Here is a 6707-nt window from a genome sequence, read left to right as displayed (position 1 = left end):
GTGATTTGTGCGCTCTCATGCGTTCGTTTTTTTTTTCCTTTTTCTTTTTCCACACCACACCATCCACCCCCTCCAAGTTTCCTGTTAGAACTGCTACCTTCTTTCCCCTTGCAGCGAAGGACTGAAACCACCTCCCAAACCACGTCGTCACAATCACCTGCCCATCAACCTTCATTAAAATGTAACCAGTCATCTCTGTCAGTGATGGTGGCGGTGGTGAAACATTTGTTCAAGTGAAAGAGGTTCGTGCTTGAAAGCGGGAGAAGCCCTCAGTCCAGGGCCGCTGCGACGGCTGCAGTCCTGCGTGCCCGGTCCAACAACTGTCGCTGGTGCTCAGGGTCCGAACTGCACAGCACGGCCTCCCACTGCTCGAGGGTGGGGGTGCGAATAATGGGGGCTGCTGGTGTGTTTTGGCAAGCCCACGTGGTGTGGTACAGTGTTGGATGTTCGCTGCAGTGTGGGCATGTTGGTGGATATATTGTGGGGTGGAAGCTGAGGTGGGGGCATGTTTGTCTGTAGTTGCCGCCAGGCTACATCCTCCTCTCGGGTGAGCTTCTGGTGCGGTGGTACATCTGGCAAGGCGGTGGTGTTGCAGAAGTGCATGGTACTGCTGCTGGATAGGCTCTGGATCACGGAGCGACTGGTGCGGTGCCCGGAGGGTGCATGCTCGGGCTGTAGCATGTGCTGGCTCGTTTCCATCGAGCCCTGCGTGACCTGGCGTCCATATTAGTACAGTTGGTTTTAGGATATCCTTGTGCTTTTTAAGTAGTCTGAGGGCGCATATTTAGATCCGTGTTCATTGAAGTACCCTGTTAAGGCTTGGATGCTTGTGTCGTCGAGGTTCCTGAGTACCTTGTTAGTGACCTTGTCTTTACCCGGAGTGGTGTTGCGGGTCAAGGCTTGAAGTTCCTGCCAGACCTACTCGGTCGTTATTGGTTTGCCCAGCTCCGGGTTGGGAAGGTCAGCGTACGTGCGAGGAGGCACGGGAGGTAAAGGTGTGCCAATGTACTTGTCTTTAAGCTTATCCAGTACCTCTTCGTCACTGCCACGATGAGAGTGCAGCAAGCGCTGGATTGTTTTCTGACTCTCTAGCTTATCCTGCGCGGAGTCCAGCAAGTAGCGGACAAGCTTCCATATCTTTGCCGTTCCCAGAGCACCCTGTAATCTCTCGCAGAGCTCACACCAGTTTTGTCGCGTGAGCTCAGCCGCGTACTCCACTGCTTGCCGCGATATATCTCTGATATCCTGCATTTTAGCTTTCTGGTATGTTGCTTCCTCTTCCATCTTCGTTGGAGGCCTTTGCGTGCTTCACAGAGATGGAGGAGGTGGGAGTCCACTGCAGGCGCTTCTGTTGTGAGGGCGATCTCTTTCGAGTGTTTGTTTACATCGTAGTGCAGGTCCACGATCCATTGCTCAAGTTATCTTATGACGGTTGTGTCGCTTTGGGCTCTGTGCTTGCGACAGGGGGTCCAATCAGTCATTTTCGTGGACTTGAGTATTCGACGCAAAGGAGCAGTCGGGATGAGAATCTGGACAATATAGTGATCACTGCCCAGCGATTCCTCCAGATTTTGCCACTCTGCTTGTGGAACGTTTTTGATCAGTGTTAGGTCAGGACTAGTATCCCTTGTGATGCTGTTCCCGATACGAGTTGGATTTGTTGGGTCAGTGAGGACTGTTAGACGGTGTTGCTGAATGGTAGTGTGGAGCTTGTTGCTCTTTCGCATGGCGTAGTTGTAGTCCCACACCGGATGCGCCGCGTTGAAGTCTCCTACTATTATCAGGCAGTTTCTGCCCGCCGCTCTCTCTGCTTTCATTATTAAGTATTCGAAAGTATCGCGGCGATGGTTTGGCGGGCTGTAGATGTTTAACATAAATACACTCAGTTGGCCTACGGTACGAGGCACAACTTCTATGAGTACATGCTTAATGCTGCAGCCATCAATTTGATGTACGACAGTGATGGTTCGTGACGTGAAGGTGGCAACCCGAGGTGGAAGATTCCCGGAGAGGTGTGTAACGTAACGTGCCATGTGTGGTGTACATTCTGTCTCCTGTAGTGCTATTATATCGGGTTTTGTAGTAGCATTGCATATGTACTGCATGAGCGCGCCTTATTTCTTCGAGTAGCTCTGTCAGTGAAACCTTATGGCATTGTTCGTATTCCCACTATATTCACCCCTTATGTGGCAATGTTTTTATACCTTGTATATACCCCCTTATGTAAGAAATTTTCTTGATGTCCTGTATACCCACCCCCTATGTGTCAAATGTCCTTTATAAATTGTATATCCAACCCTTATTTAATACCCCTTGTGGGTTCTTTAAAGAAATAAAATATGATGATGATATTACCTCTGCAGCATCCTCGGAATCGCAGTCACTCTGCTGCTGAACCTGTTCAGTCACCCGAGAGTGTGTAGTAGTTGCCATTGCACACGTTGAAGAACCATTTCACAACACGAAACCACAATAAGGGTTGTTGTACAAGCATATTCATTTTGCAGCCGATAAAAGAAAATAAATTGTGTGGTGTCGTTTTTATTTATGAAGCCTGTAAGTGAATCCTGAAGTTTTAGCCACGGAGTGTTTTTTGATTGCAAAAATTGCAGAGTAGCTAATCCGTTCCCTATTCCAGTAAAGCGTCCGCAGAACTGATTTATGCTTAACACGGCCAAGTTTTATAAAATGCTCCTTCTAAATGTTTTGTAAATGAGCATTGACTGTTTCATCCAACATTTTTATTGCTTTTATTTTCGTACAATGGCAACAAAATCTACAGCCATTCCTGTTCATTCCAGGCAATGAAGAAGGCTCGGAAACTTGATCACTTGCAAAGGCGGAGCTTTACAGCTAGTACATTGAATACAGAAGGGTGGACACTTGGTATTCATGCATGCTGGAAAACAATGCAGCCTTATATACAGGGGAGGAGGAATAAACGTTTATTGAACACAAGAGGATGTGTTCAGCTTCCTATGTCCAGGAGGCTGCAAGTCCAGAGCTCATTCATTGCACCGGGGCTTGCTGTAGCTCTGGTGCTGAAATGGTCAGCTCGGCCTCCCACTACTCAGGGCTGGGAGACGGGATGGCGCTACGGTGGTGAAGAAAGAAAAACAGGATAGGCACTGAAAGTACAATACTACTGCTCTTAATACTTGCATGGAATTTCCACAGAAACCAAGAATTTGGCTGTTCTTGCAAATTCATCACAGCAAGGTTTGGCTGTTACAACCAATGTCGGACACTTGGGAAGTATTTGCATGGCGTTGTGTGTGGTAAGTAATGCACTGATTCTGTATACATTGGAGAAACCCTGAGCAACTCACAAGCTTGAACCAGAAAGCTAAGCAACCGTATTTAAGGGACCTATTGCCAGCAGCTTTAAAATCAGAAGTGGGAGAAACATTCAGCAGGAGGAAGAAGTTTTCTAGCCGTTCGTGTAAACTACTTTTATATGTAGGGTTCTCCGTGGTTTGCCCAGTTAAGCACCAAAAATGGACAAGGTCTGCCAACGGACGTAAGACAAGTGGGCTACTAGAATTGAAGCTTATTACACAAACACTGTCTTTTTAACACACTAAGAACAGATAAAACTTTAAGAGCGGAAAGAAACAAAAAGGGGCAGTCACATGACATGAATTCCGTACGCTCAGACACACCCGCTGTCAACCCCGTGCACCAGCAAACCGAAGACATTGAATTTCTCTGACTGATAGGTGAAGTATTCATTCAAGGAAACGTGCAAGACACTGTCCCGTTTGGCCTACGTAAGACTTTCTACATTTCAGAGGTATTGGACATGTGTTGACGTTTGTCACCTTCCTCTGAAATGTGGAAAGTAAATAAATAAACCTGTAAATAAGCCTGTGTAAATAAACAATTATGCTTGTAGTTTTGTTTATACCGTGACAATAAAAAGAAAACTACTAGGGCATGGTGTTTTTAGGCCTTACACCTTTTGTCCTGACAGTTTTTGTAAAAGGCTTCTTTCCGCACTTTTAACAGGTAGCTAGTTGAAGATAAACTCGGTGTTATAGACAAGTGTGTTGCGCACTGTACTCTGAGTTATCGTGTGCTATTAACCGGGTATAGCAACGCACTAAATGGTACGATTATTTTCGTGTAAGAGCCAAATGGGTTGCAAAGTCTTTCATTGCAAGACAATTCCCTAGACGGACTTTAGCAGTGCGAGTGCATACCAACCTTATGTTGCGACCATATGCCATACTAGAGACAAGAAATCCGTCAGGACACAGCCACAAAAGGTCCCCATGGATTCCAGCTCTGCGGGGTGAAGCTGCGAGAGAAAGCAACAGGAAATCGCGTCGAGAAGAAGGTTAAAGGAACATTTGTAACAAGTTCAATTCGGGAATAAATACAGCGAGAATGTGATTTTAACGTGATGAATACCGATCGGGACACCTCATCAATTTTCGTAATGCAAATAATTTGCTGTAAGTAAATGCCAAGGCAGCCAGTTGTCTATTCCGCCTGGCTGGCTGTGTTGCATTTTCATTCATTTACACTCAGGCTAAGCAACCAGCTAGTTTGCTAAACATCTAAGATTGGCCCTATTAGCAGCTAGTGCCAACGCATTCCGACAGTCGTGAGAAGCTGCGGTAAATTTACGACGATCGTCCGTTTAATTTGTCCACGCGGAAACTCTGTGCAAGGCCTCGTGACAACAGTCACGGAGCAGTACAGCAAGACGGAAAAGTAGAGGAATTAAAAGCATTCAATCGTAACAAACTGGAAGTACTCACCGCATTCACCATCTTGCATTGCTGGCAATCGGTTGGTTAACCCGCCACTGCCGCTGCAGCTGCTGCAATCGAAGACCGAACATACGCTCCAGTGAACTCAGTGAACATGCAACACAGCTGTAAGCCGTCATTACAGGCACGACGAAAAAAGTAAAAAAAGGCCCATCTCCCCGCGAGGGGGAATCGAGTAAATGCGTCGCATAGGGGGTAGGTGTATTGCGTTAACGTTTAGTGTTTGGGGAGTTGGTGGTAGTGAATGCGTTGTATCAGCAGCTTCTTGACGTAGTTTGAATGAGTCAAGGATATAAGGCGCGTTCGTAGCCTTTCATTCTGTGTCGGTTTTGTGGCGCAGTGGGAAGAGCACCATGTACCTCGCGTTCCGCCCACAGGTAGTGAATGCGTTGTATCAGCAGCTTCTTGACGTAGTTTAATGAGTCAAGGATATAAGGCGCGTTCGTAGCCTTCCATTCTGTGTCGGCTTTGTGGCGCAGTGGGTAGAGCACCATGTACCTTGCGTTCCGCCCGCAGGGTCGTGGGATCGAAACCAGGCGCCGGTAAGTATTATTTTTTTATATAGTGTAGGGGGAGGGTGCGGACCTATTGTTGAGAGCGAGGAGGGTAGCGTGATGCGGGAGAGGAGGAGTGGGGGAGAGGGCGCACCTGGAACGGCTGTTGCGGACGCCGAGGCACGCCAACGCCGGGTGACATCGTGAGTTAAAGGAATGCTCTGCATTTAAAAGAAGGAAAAATTAAACGTACGCATGAGTCCACAGAGATCATCACCAAGCAGTGGCCTGGTAGCGAGAGTAGACTGTCCATGACCTCACGCTGTTTTCTTTGTGTTCTGTTTGGAATGTCGCAGCGGCAAAGCTCTCGTAATGAATGAGCTCTGGACTCGCAGCCTCCTGGACGAAGGAAGCTGAACACATCTTGTGCTCAATAAAAGTTCGTTCCTTCTCCTTTGTGTCTGTTTAAGGATGCATTGTTTTCCAGCATGCATGAATACCAACTGTCCATCATTCTGTATTTATTGTACCACCAAAAGTCCCGCCTTTGCAAGTGATCACGCTTTCCAAGCATACTTCATTGCCTGGAATGAATAGGAATGACTGTAGAATTTTTGCCACTCTACAGAAAAAAAAAAATCGGAAGGTGGGACGCTTTAAAAACAACAGCTGGCTGGCGCCGCATCTTTTCGAAGTGCTACGAGTTGTTCCGCGCCTCCGCCAGATGGCGCCACGGGTCCCGCGACCGAGAGAAGACGCAGTGAAACATCCCCCTCGCGAGGGGCACGATCAAATGCAGAGCATTTCCGGGGGCGCACGACGTTAAGTAGTTTGCGTTACGTTAATGTTGTTGCACTTGTGGCAACTGCTGACGAGAGAGCGCTCGTCAGCAGTAATTTGAATGAGTCAACGATATAAGGCGCGTTCGTAGCGTCCCATTCTGTGTCGGCTTTGTGGCGCAGTGGATAGAGCACCATGTACATTGCGTTCCACCCGCAGGGTCGAGGGATCGAAACCGGGCGCCGGATAGTATTTTTTTTTATATATAGTAGGGACAACGACGGTGCGGACTACGGACGTCAACGCGGGTGACATCGTGAGTTACTGAAATGCTCTGCATTTAAAATAAAAGCAATAAAAATGTTGGTTGAAACAGTCAATTCTCATTTACAAAACATTTACAAGGAACATTTTATAAAACTGTTGGCTGTGTTAAGCACAACTCACTTTTGTCGATGCTTTACTAGAATAGAGAACGGATTAGCTACTCTACAATTTTCACATTCATAAAACCCTCCGTGGCTAAAACTTCAGCATTCTTTTACAGATACAGAAATAAAAACGACACCACCCAATTTATTCTCTTTTATGGCTCCAATATGCTTGTTGAACAACCCTTGTTGTGGTTTTGTGTTGTGAAATGGTTCTTCAACGT

General features: G+C 47.0%; 1 long non-coding RNA gene across 1 annotated transcript; it reads right to left on the bottom strand.

Annotated features, from left to right (window-relative positions):
* Positions 1–2664: 2664 nt before the first annotated feature.
* LOC144149350 (uncharacterized) lies at positions 2665–5513 on the bottom strand. The gene is made up of 4 exons (XR_013318279.1): positions 5427–5513; positions 4767–4828; positions 4207–4300; positions 2665–3094 (listed from the first exon to the last, which is right to left on the bottom strand). It is a non-coding gene; the product is annotated as an uncharacterized LOC144149350 (long non-coding RNA).
* Between the last annotated feature and the right edge of the window lie 1194 nt (positions 5514–6707).

This window comes from Haemaphysalis longicornis, unplaced genomic scaffold (assembly GCF_048455015.1).
Source record: "Haemaphysalis longicornis isolate Haplotype H1 unplaced genomic scaffold, Haemaphysalis longicornis Haplotype H1 scaffold_8, whole genome shotgun sequence".
Lineage (NCBI taxonomy): Eukaryota > Metazoa > Arthropoda > Arachnida > Ixodida > Ixodidae > Haemaphysalis > Haemaphysalis longicornis.
This window is presented reverse-complemented; position numbering and strand designations above follow the sequence as displayed.